We start from the raw sequence: 12,256 nt of genomic DNA, 5'->3' as shown, positions 1-12,256 counted from the left end.
CAGCTCACCTGTCCCCATACCCAGTCAACCATAACTGTGCCCACTCTAAATTTACACACAATCCCATTATCTCTCTTCTCCCAGCATGCTAAGCCCCCTGATGGCTTCTAGCTCTTAAGCCTCAGCTTTGGCTGCTTATTAACAACGTTCTTTAACTAAAATACAACCGGAAATGAGCCATCTCCTTTTATTTGATCCTGCACTACCTCATGTAACTTGTCACAGACATGTTGTGACATACTGTAAGTTGCTATACTATGCAGGTATTATACTCATTATTGGGTATATTGTATAGACACATATTATCAGAAATTATTATTAAAAGCTAGAAGAGCTCATTGAAGAAATTGCTATATTATTATTGCCATTAGCCCACTGATGATCTTCCTTGTGCTGTCATCACTGAAATCCATTGGCTTCTTTGGGTGACTTTAGCACACAGAATTGAGGACAACATTTTCTGTTTGTCTTCTCCAGCCCGACCATCCCAAACTGGATTGATTGCAGAATTGACTTGAGGTTGCCTTAAGTACTGGCATTACATTAAACTGCTGACTTTAGCTTGCTCGCGTGACAAATTATGGCACCAACACTTCCACCCAGTGAGGCTAACTTGCTTAGCTTGGATAGCCTTTAGGTTTTCATCAGTTACTTTCACCATCTGGTGGAACTGACAAAGCTGTAGTTTGAAGTGGTCACCTTCTTTCAGCAATATGTTCAAAGTGAGAGCAAGTTTTCCTTTGAACTAGAGGACGATGAAAAAGAGTCTTTACTGGACAATACTGTTTGTAAAAGAGATCATAGACAAAAAAGAAGAAGTAAGATAATTCTATTACGGCAGAATGGTTGCATGGGATTAGGTTTAAATGTAATTAATCAAGCAATTAAGTATGCACTTAGTTGACTGTAATATACATGCATCATTACACTTTACAAATGCTGTAGTAATGGGAGTTTATCACTAAACAAGCAGTGACACAATATGTAATGTGTTTATTAATGATTTGGCTCCACAGACTGCACTGGGAACAATGTGGCATGCAAATGCAGCCTTGTAGGAGGGTAGTATTTGGTTCTTAATGGCTGAAAGGTGGATTTTACTAAGCAATCACTTCACTGTTATCAAACAGTGTTATTAATGCAGTTTTTGTTGAAGAAGTTGAGTTCGAGAGCACAGCAGGGCATAGATCAACAGCGTATGCGCTCTAATGGGGTGATAGCGCCCACACACCAATGCACTGGAATCTTTAAGTAACAGCTCATGCTATCTGTTTTAGCACTTACTGGTCCAAAGAAAGATTGCTGGATCAGTTTTGGATAGATCTGGCTCTGTGTAGGCAGCCAGATTGGTGTGGACCAGCTGGTTGTAGTTCACACATATGAACTGAGATTGATTCTGCTAAACTTCTAATCAATAGCAAGAGAGTGGTTTTGATTAATTAGCAAGTAAAAGGTAGGGTTATTTAAAAACATTATGGCTTGCAAAAGGTCCGTTGGCCTTACCAGCTGTACTGGTTGGTGGAGAAACAAAACACAGGAGTGCTGTGAGGGGAATCGGTCAGCCTTCAGTAGCCTAAATCCTGATTGATCCAAAGATGAATGAACCATGATTCTGTTGCAATAAATGATCACTTTCCAGCGGATGACAGCACATTTCTTGAAGCCACAATAAAACGGGATGAACGGCCAGATATAAAAAGACATTAGCACATATTTTGTACTGAGTGTCAACTGATCATATTTGACATATAATTGGCCAGTAGGAATGCTCGCTAATCTCTCTTTTGCACTTTGTTTCTGGTGACCTAAAAATGCTTTCTCAGCTGCAATTTGATAAGCGTGCCCATTTGTATTGAAAATAATAATTGTGTTTTTTTGTCTAATCGCTGTATTTTCTTAATTAGCATTTCACCCTAGGCAAACGTGTTCTGCTTTTGTTTGTTTTTTTGTTTGTTTTTTAAAAGTGCGCGTAGTTTTGTGTCTATTTTCTCTAACATTCATGCCCATACCAACATTTATATTTCACGGCTCCACCGCTAAACTCCCCAGTCCACCCCAGGTTATCCACAGTTGGATGCCAACTAACTGTCTTCCCAGGACCACAATACTACTCAAGCTCCACCACATTATTTTTCTCTCTTTTTTAATGAGCATGACATCAAACTGGAGGCTAAAATTTGTTTTCCTACTCACTGACAAACACGTACTTACTTTATAAAACATGACAGAATACTTTTTTACCCCCTTGAATTGTTGCTTTTCATCGTTCATGTTGACATCAAGAACATCAAATTTGAAAAGAAATCTTTAAAACTTTTTTTTCAAAACATTAACTTGCATACCAGCCCATGTCACATGCAGCTGTCTTACGGCTGGTACATACAGATGTTGTCATTTCCAGCTCCCGCTTTTCTTTTGTATTTTGTTTGCTTTCATGGACTTCCTGTTTTATTTTGAAATTCACTGTTTGTTTGCATACCAGGTCCCTTCCTTTCCCGTCTTTGTTTGTTTTCCCGCCAGTGTGATTACCTGTTCTTGCCCTAATGTGTATCACCTGTGTGTAGTTCCCCAGTGCCAGTGTCTATATACTCCTTGTTTTACTTACCCGTTGCCAGCTTGTTGGAGTACTTTGTGTGTCTCACTTTCCAGCGGTTTTCCCAGTGTGTATTTGTTTCCAGTGTTACCAGACTTTTTGTTATATACCTTCAACCACGTCTACAAACAAACGTACTTACCTTTTTACTCCTTGTCCTGAGACGTGCCTTTGAGTCCGCCCGTGTACCCTGACAGATATGGTGACTTGATGCACTCTATCAGTTGGCGTCTTTTTAATCATTGTGGCATACACACAAGTTTGTTATGTAATGAATCTTGCCAGATCTCTCCACTGCGCTGTGATAGCACTGGAGTATGGTCTTGCTAAACCACTCATCTATTCTGGTATAGGTGGAAAAAAACGGTCTTTGTTTTTTTTTTTTAAACCAATCACAACCATACTAGGTTGTGATAAGCCCCAGATACAGCAACCCTGCCCTTGCAAAATAGATAGCAAATATAGAGAAGGGGAGGGACATCCGGTGCGTTTTTCATGTATGTCCCTTGCCTTCCAGGCTTTCTTCCAGCAATGTACATCCGTTGAGCCAGACGTATTGATCACAGATAGTTCACCCTATTATATCTAAACTAAAGCAACACCTAGGCAGACTAGAAATCAAAATAAAGGCCAAATTAAAAAATAGGTCCATGCAAGGGCGCAGGAAGTAGAGGCGTAGGACGTAGGGAACAGCCCTCTCGCTTACTTCCTAGACTCTGTAACGCTTCGCTTCAGGATTTTAGAGTGGTGGCCCCTCTTGCTATTTTGTAAAAGCAACTAAAGACGCATATTTTTATTCAGGCGTTCGATTAGCAACATTGTTGACTGTGTTACTATGTATTTTTATGTTCCTTGCCTATATTGTGACATGTATTGGGTATCGTATTTATTTATTTGGCCATTGAAGCACTTTGTGACTCTCTTTGCAATCACTCACAGCCTTCAGCAATAAGTAATGGCAGGTGAATCAATGTAAGGGATCACTGAGGAAGCTCTTATTCTCCCCATTATCACTATACTGGCAGAGTGCATTTTTCCAAATGTATCCAAATTTCAAAGCAAAATCAAAAAGCTTAAATTAAATGACTGTGGCTATTTTACAGTGGCCTGTGTGGAGCTTAGCACCACCCATGGCGATTGTGATTGGTTTAAAGAAATGCCAATAAACCAGAGCACGTTTTTCTCCCATCCCTGAATGCTGTCTGGACGAGCCAGACCATCTTCTGCTCCGCAGCGTCTGGATGGTCTGGCAAAGTGAGACTGCTGTTGATTACTGAAAGATTTCACATCCATATCCAAGAAGCAAAAAGGAATATAGCATAATCCAGTTGATAAGATTCAATAATTATTGCACAAAAACGTAGACAAGATGTGAACATACATATCAAGCAAGACGTCTAGTATTTTCTGGACATTGAACTTGGCAATAAGTAATAGTATAAAACGGTCTGTCTGTTTTCTACATTGCTGCGTGGACTGAGTACTCTCTGTCAAGGGATGCAGTCAAATAGGTACAAGTGGAGGCAAAACATCTGGATCAGTAATAGCCAGGTTGCCTTGGAGCCTCTAGCTGTCATAAACTCACGCACACATACACACACATCTGTCTATCTGTATCAGCTACAAATTGAATTGCTTTTCACATTGGACTTCCTTTTGGCAGAGTGTATGAAGGGGACATTTGGGAGTGATAGGTAATTCAGACAAGACTGTACATTTAGCCAAGAATTTAGCAGATTGTGCCCCCACAAGCTGACAAATCAAAGCGTGCCTGTAATTTGTGTCCTTTACTATGAGATGAAGTAGGAATAGATGAGCTGCCAAATTACCCATTTTCCTACACTTACCTCTGTAGCCGTAAGATCAAATGAATTAAAACAAGAAAATGGTAGAAAAGTGCTGAGGGTGAGGTTTGGAAAATGGTATCTGCTAATTAGTCACATAGGCCCTTGGGCTTTGAAACTGTGTAAGCATGTGTATGAGAGTATGCATCCACATGTAAGTTTCGGTTCCAGGTTTCACTTTAAAGTTTTAGACTGAAGACACATAACATACAGTGTTCAAACTTTTTGTTATTTCTCTGTTTTACTGTTGTTGTTTTTTAAGTAAAACACTTTACAACTTTGTTGATAAAAGTGCTGTTCAAGTATAGTTTTTTTTTTGTATCGTAATTGAAAAGCTTGCGGAACAAGTGTACTTGTCAAATACAACTAATTCTGATTCATTGTCTTTAAGAAGAGAGATCTGCTATATTTTCTTTTGCCCATGTTTCAGCTTCTTTTATGTGAGGAGCTGATAAGTTCTCACTGTCGGCCTTTTATTTTCCCCTTCCTCCGTTCTAAATGTCAGTGCCGCCAGATCACTGTGCCGTCGTTCCACCTCTGAACACTCAAACGGAATTGAGGGGAGCCAAGAGGAACCGGAACAATTTGGTCTGATAGCACACCCTCTGCTCAACATTGCTAAGCGACCACCGTGAACTCAATTTTGTGAGCCTTCCCTTACCTAGAGGCTAGAGAGAGAATATTCTTGTGTGTGTGTGTGTGTGTGTGTGTGTGTGTGTGTGTGTGTGTGTGTGTGTTGAAGGCCCACTTTTCTACTGAATCATCCCAAAAGCTGTGCAAGTTCTGGTCCATTGGGCCTGAGTCTACTCTTGGTGTATGTTCATGTAGGTATAGTACTTGTGTGCACATTTACGTGCACGTAGCATTTGTGTGGTTCTGCGTGAGTGAGAGGCTCTGGCCCAACTAGATGCCTCAGCTGTTGACAGTCACACTCATATTACAAATAAATGACGAAGGATGGGGTGTGTGTGTGTGTGTGTGTGTGTGTGTGTGTGTGTGTGTGTGTGTGTGTGTTCAATTGAGTGACGTTATATATCAGCGGCAAGATTCAAAAAGGTCAGAAAAAAAATTATGTAATAATAACTCAACAAAAACATCATACAATTTTCTAAATATGTAGGCTATTCACAATGTATTCAACATCAACACCAGTAATTTACGTAAAATACACATATGATGCGCAGAAATATGTAATCGGTCTACACAAGATGCCACAGTAAGTACAAAATGTGTGTGTGATGTGTTCCAGGGAGAAAAAAACGAAATAGCCAAAAGAAATAAAAACGCATGTATGAACAGGTGTTTTTAACTTTGGTTTGAGTAAAGTGGCAAACTTTTTGGATTCAATCGACTCACACAACTGTGTAAACATCCCAGAATCAATCCACATATTAACCCACACTTCCTCCCACATTTGGTGTTCCTGCGTATATAGAGGGTCGCCGGTGAAAGCCCTCCTGTGGTGTTCTCTGTCCTACTGTTGTCTCCGTCATGCTGCCTGGCCCTGTGCCAGGCCCTTTGCGTTCTACCTTGTTAAGGTAAGCTAGGTTAGCCTCCTTGTGTGCGCTTTTCAATTGTACGTTCAAATTTGTGTTTTATTTCACTTTAATACATTGTCCACATATTTTACCACCTTCCACTGCAAGGCATTTGCTTTTATCTGTCATGATCAAATAGGACTCTGCCAAATTCTTCCAACTTCTGGTACCGCCATGATGCCAGGCGAGGGGCATTGACTATGTTGTGTTCAATTTGACATGGAATTTCTGGATTTCAAGTTGGAAAATACATATGTCTATAGCATAGACTGTATAAAACAAGTCTGTGGTTGGGAATGTCAACTCTGAAAGATATAATGTTATTTGCTCAATGAAAGACATTGACAAAGACAAAAACTAAGGACATTTACTTGATCATTTTTATTTTATTTTAGTTAGTTTTACAAATAGACATTACATTTTAAGTTAATTGTGTCTTTTTGGTAATGCCCCATTTTTATTTTTATGTCAGTCAAAAAAAAATGCTTATTCCCACCTAGTTTTCTTTATTTTGTTCATTTTTGTTAACCATTATAACCTTGGTGTGTGTGTGTGTGTCTGGTTGGTTGTTGGTTTCTGTAAAACATCAAGAGCAACATTTTGAAATATTTATAACTGTACTTACTTATAATTTATTTCAGATAGCTTTTTTTATTATTATTTGATATTTCACAAATGTATGCTCAAATTTGTATGTACTACAAAGGCAAACAAAGTCTTGAGAAGCTTTCATTAGTTATCCATAACGTGCTGTCATTTTAAGCCAGCCAGGCTTGGAATATCTGCATATTTTTTTATTTCTTTAAATATATAGAATGTTTAAAAGAGAAAATTAGAGTGTGAAACCTGCCTGTATTTACCATGTGTTCTCATTTTTAATTCATAGATAATGCAGCAACGAGCTATTTCTATTCTTTTATTAGAAATTCCCATAACTATTCATCATATTAAATTCAGCATTTCCACTTTAAGCGACCTTAATCAGTTTTTTCTGCCATCATCACAGAATGTGGTCTGAAAATTGAAGCATCAGGAGCCTCTTTTTAGCACTTGATCTTAGCTTTACTCCCACTGATTTTGTATCACTGGCACTGCTTAGCTGAATATGGCAATCAAACACGGAAATGTTACTTAAATGGACTGGCTAATAATTTATCCCTGACTGCCAGGACACAGTTAGTGTATTCAGATCTGGCTACTTCCCTCCAGATCAGTGCTGGACCTGACTGAATCAAATGGAGTGTTGTGTCCAAGCACATAGACAGACATGCAGGCTGGCAGACAAATAACACATAAAAAGACAGACAAAGGCAAAAACAAAAACAAGAACACAGGCCAGGCTAGACTCCAATATTTTTCTAATAGACCTGTCAGACGTTGCCCTTCATTGCTTATTCTGTGTAGACACATGGAACTCAGTCTTCCTATGCTAACCGGAAAGGAATACAAATTAGTAATAATCAGATGAAAGAGCAGAGTGAAACACTGTCTTTAGTTTTAACTTAGGACAGCTTGGTAACATTTTACATAGTCAGTTTGTAACAAAAGCTCTACATTTAACAGACTCAGCTACGTTATGTTTACATTTGTTAATTCAACAAGTCAGGCAGCATAATTCAAACTACCTCCCTCACACCTCTCTGCAATCCAGTTGTGTTACTGTATTATAAAAAAAGAAGACAGAAAAAAGAAAACTGATGCTGGTACAGGTGTTGTCTCTTAAATTACAGTGGCACACAAGCTTTGTTAAACCACCAGCAAGACATAATGTGACATTTCAAGTCTACCTACATATATGATATTTTCCATTAGTTTTAGGTGGGTTTCCTTTGTAATTTAGACAAAATACAGTGTACATAGTTGTATGTGAAACAGAAGAATGGATGGGTATGATAAATAATGATTTTTTTTGAAAAGGTAATTTTGTGTGTGCGTGTATGTGTGCGTGTGATTGAAAATAAATGAGAAAATGATGATTCAGTATGAGGGGGAATAGTAGTAAGCATGAGAAACAGTAAATGTGTATGTATGTGTGAAATAAGTAAAGTTTACATTTTTTTCTGATGGCTTAGGCACATTTTTGTAACCATTGGCTATTTTTGCAAAACTCTACACACAAATAGGAAAACCTTGCACCAAATCAACAAAACATTGTAATTCTCTTGCAAAAGATAATAAACCTTGCTTAACTCTTTGAAACCTCTGTAAAAATGATATTTTTGTGTCAAACAGTTAACACAAGCCATCACATTAATAAACATACAAAGCACCAACTACACACTGATGGCATGAATAAATAACACATCCGGCTTTTGCTTTCTCTGTGCACAAGGTAGGCTATGTCAGTTTGATGTCGTACTTTTGTCATAGTTCTGTAAACATATTTGTTAGTATTGGTGTTTATTTACAGAAATCAAAACAAACACAAGTGTTTTTTTCCAAGTCAAACACATAGTAATTTCACTGAGAAGAAAAACTGAATCAGTCTACATTGTGTTGTCTCTCTATGTCCGGCCACAAAATTTTGTCTACATCACATGCAATGTCCTCTAGTCCAAGGCAACCAAGGCGACGGGGAAAATATCTTCTGGAATGCTGCGTAAAGTGACTGTAATAACCATTCTCATTTCAAATTGTCCTTATGATGCTTGCTACAGTGTAGCGGCTCAAGTTAGGCTGAACCCTTTGGCCAGCATCTCTCAGGGTCGTTCCATGGTTGACTACCTGGTCCACTACTGTAGCTCTGATCAGTCATCAGTAATTGTATTTTTTTCTTACCCTTCCTTTTCCCCCTCCTTGTCCTCCTCTTGCTCCTCCTTGCCCTTTTCCTCTAACTTCACCTCCTTGTCCTTGTCGTCCTCTCCCTCTCACTTCTTCACCTCTGCATCCTCTTCCTCTTCCTTCGGATTCTTCACCTCCACGTCCTCTTCCTTTGCTTCATCTAGATCTGACTCTTCTCACTCTTCCTGCTCCTTACGTTGCACTCCACACGGACAGCTCACCTGTGGCTTATCTATAGTGCTTAGGCTGAATGCAAAGTGAACTAATTATCTAAAACAGTTTTTACATGTGACAATGTGCCAGACAGTTGGCAAAATAGTGTAAATATTAGCCATATATGTGTATAGTTTTGCTAGGATTGTGTTGATGATTTGGAAAATAAGTGTGTGTTGACAGTTCCGCAAAAAGAGTGTTGTACAGTAGATTGTACCAACAGTTTTGCAAAGCATGGGTTACATAACTGAGTGCAAAGCAGTGTCTGTGCTTTTAGTTTTGCAAACTCAGTGAGTGGTTTTGCCATAAGTATTAATAGTTTTAGAAATTGTGCTATGACAAACACGTTTAGGGTTTAAGCATTCAGAAAAAAATTGTAATTAAAGAAAGGCTGTATCATAGAACACAGACAGTTTAAATTCTCAGCTGCTGATTGGCTCCCAGCTATCTTTTAATCAAAGCATATGCCAGCAGTGTGGTGATGTGGGTGTAGTGGCGACAGTTGAAATAGCTAGAGTTTACAAATGATTTAATTATTATCAAATCTGAGCCATTAGTTCCAAAAATCATTAAAAGTCCTGTTGAGTATCGTCGAGTTGTATGGAGATATTTAAAAGCCATTTCATGTGTGCAGGGAGACAGCCAGTTTAGCCAGAGAAGAATTCTAATGTGCTAAATTGGTGTACATAAAAAAAGCAAAAAAACTGAAGGATTTCTGTATCAAATAAATAAACAATGTTTGAGGCTGTCACTCAGTGTTGGAATAAAATTGGAATATTATTTTCATATTATGTACATTTCAGTCACACTTTCAGCTGTCATTTTCTATTTCATAAACTATTATTATATTTGACGCAATTCTCAATCACATACACTGTCATTCTAGCTAGGTTTTACTCAAGAGTATTTTATATATACATAAGTATGACTATAATTGTGTGTTAGATAGAATACTAGTGTTTGAGTCATAATAGGGTATAACTGTGCATGACTGAGGCTTTACAGAGTGTGTGTGGGATGGAGGTGACGCATATAGCCCTTAATTAATATCACATTATTTCAGGGTGTATCTGCAATAATGATATTATTGATTTTAAGACAAAATACTGAACATTGTTTTCTCATTAATTTCAAGAACATACAGTTGCAGCAAAATAAGTCTTAACGTAGCGTCAGCATAAATGTTGACAGTTTTCATTCAAATGTTCAGTAAATGTTCCTAGACTGTAGAAAACTAAAAAAAATGGTAAAATCTTTAAAAAAATGTTAATTCTCAGCCCTTTAGTTTCTAACCAACAGTAACTTAAAGCAATAGTATTAAGCAACAATATAATATGGCAAATCTCTAATGTTGGAGAGTATAGTAGTGTACTGCATGTAGGATTATGATTATGTGAACAGTGTTTTTAGTTATTATTAGAGTTACTTACTGCTTTCACCCTTAGAGCAACATATTTATTTCCTTAACAGTCAGAAAAGAGCACAAACTGAGTTAATACAGAGGATAACAAAAGGTAAGTATTCACAAATCCTAGTTAATGGGCTAATAAATACAAAACCACAAGGATGGTCTTTTGAAGCCCGCTGCCAAATAGCATAAAGCTTTGGATCCACTAACAATAAACGTTGTGTTCCTGCTGAATATGGCCGGAAATGAACTTGACCCATAGTTACCAAGCAACACAGCTTGACTTTTTTGTCTCAACGACAGGTATCTACTACAAATCAAACAGTCACACTAACAAAAACATATACAGACACATACATTTTTTAGAGTCCAAGTGTGAGAATAAATGTTATACAGAAGCTGCGTCTGCACAGTCTTTTATACTTCTCATTGGAAGTGGAATGCTGCCATTCTCATTAACAAGAAGGGAGTCCCTACCCTCTTTGTATTCAGAGTTTGGTCTAGAAACCCCTTCCGAGTGAGTGGTACTGAAACAATTGGTGTGCCACTCTAATCTCAACACTGCTGCTAAGCTTTGGACTTGGCTGTATTTGGCGGACAGTCTCCCCTTGTGGTGTGTTGCAGCCTGCAATGGCTCTGGTCTCCGTGGCACTTCATGGTTGCCAAAAGCTGAAGGAAAGGTCATTTATACGGCATACACAGTGGGAGAAAAACACCCAGGTGTCTGCAAGAGAAGCTGCCTGTGTCATACTAAAGTTATACATCCATCCTGGACAGTACTAGGCTGTGAAGCCTTTTCAGTTTCTGGTGCGTTGTATTAGTTTCAAACCATTTCCTTCCACCGCCACCTTATCAATGTGTTATTTCTTCTCTGTCTGGACTGAATGCATCTAACTTTCCAGTTTTAGCATGCACACTGACTACATGATGTGTGCGTTGACAGACATTTTATTATGAGGCTGAACTGCACACAATTGAATTTGTTTTTATCTTTAATCTAATAATTATTTATCCATCTATTTCAAATTTGTTATTGTGAATTGCTATGTAGAGAAATGACGAAGTTCGTCACTCAATTGAACGCACACACACACACACAGTCACACATACGGATGAGAGAAAATTTCAATATAAAAGCTGAGGTGATTTATGTCGTGCCCCGCCCTGTTCCATCCAAGCCAAAGTGCTCAGGCCCTCAGCTTGGCAACATGTGTCAGCCTACATTAGGTGGACCAGTGAACAATGGTCTCAGCCAGGAGCAGGTGGTGGTTACTTGAAACTATGAAAGGAGGGTGTGCATCAGTGGCTGTGTGTGTACATGTGTGTGTGTGACAAAGAAAAAGACTGGTCTATCTGCCATCTGGAGCACCGGGACAATCCCAGGTGAGGCGGAAACTTGAATGTGCTGTTTCTATCAGTTCACTGACTGACCTCTCTCCTGGATCCAACTGTTTTTTTTAGAGAAGACATAGTGGTTCCTTGCTATGCCTCTAGTTATGGCGCACAGCAATTTTGAGAGTGTGAAATGAGCCATGACAAGGTGTGCAGCACCCACTGTGAGATCAGCAAACCGAGTCAAGTGTATTTATAGATCGTTGTACACAAACAGATTCTAATCTTTTACGGAAAATGAGGCCTTCAAATGTAAAGTGTGTGTGTGTGTGTGTGTGTGTGTGTGCGTGTGTACATGTATTGGACATTGTGTTTATATGAGAGGGCAGAACAGACTGTTTGCTTCTAAAAGTACCAGTCTGCATAAGAAGGAAATAATTGACTGTTGAGAGTCAAGGAAGGTTATGAGTAATCCATCCATCCATCCATCTTCGACCGCTTATCCGGTATCGGGTCGCGGGGGCAGCAGCTCCAGCAGGGGACCCCA

This window comes from Etheostoma cragini, chromosome 13 (assembly GCF_013103735.1).
Source record: "Etheostoma cragini isolate CJK2018 chromosome 13, CSU_Ecrag_1.0, whole genome shotgun sequence".
In the NCBI taxonomy this organism is placed as follows: Eukaryota; Metazoa; Chordata; class Actinopteri; order Perciformes; family Percidae; genus Etheostoma; species Etheostoma cragini.
Note: the sequence above shows the minus strand (reverse complement) of the source record.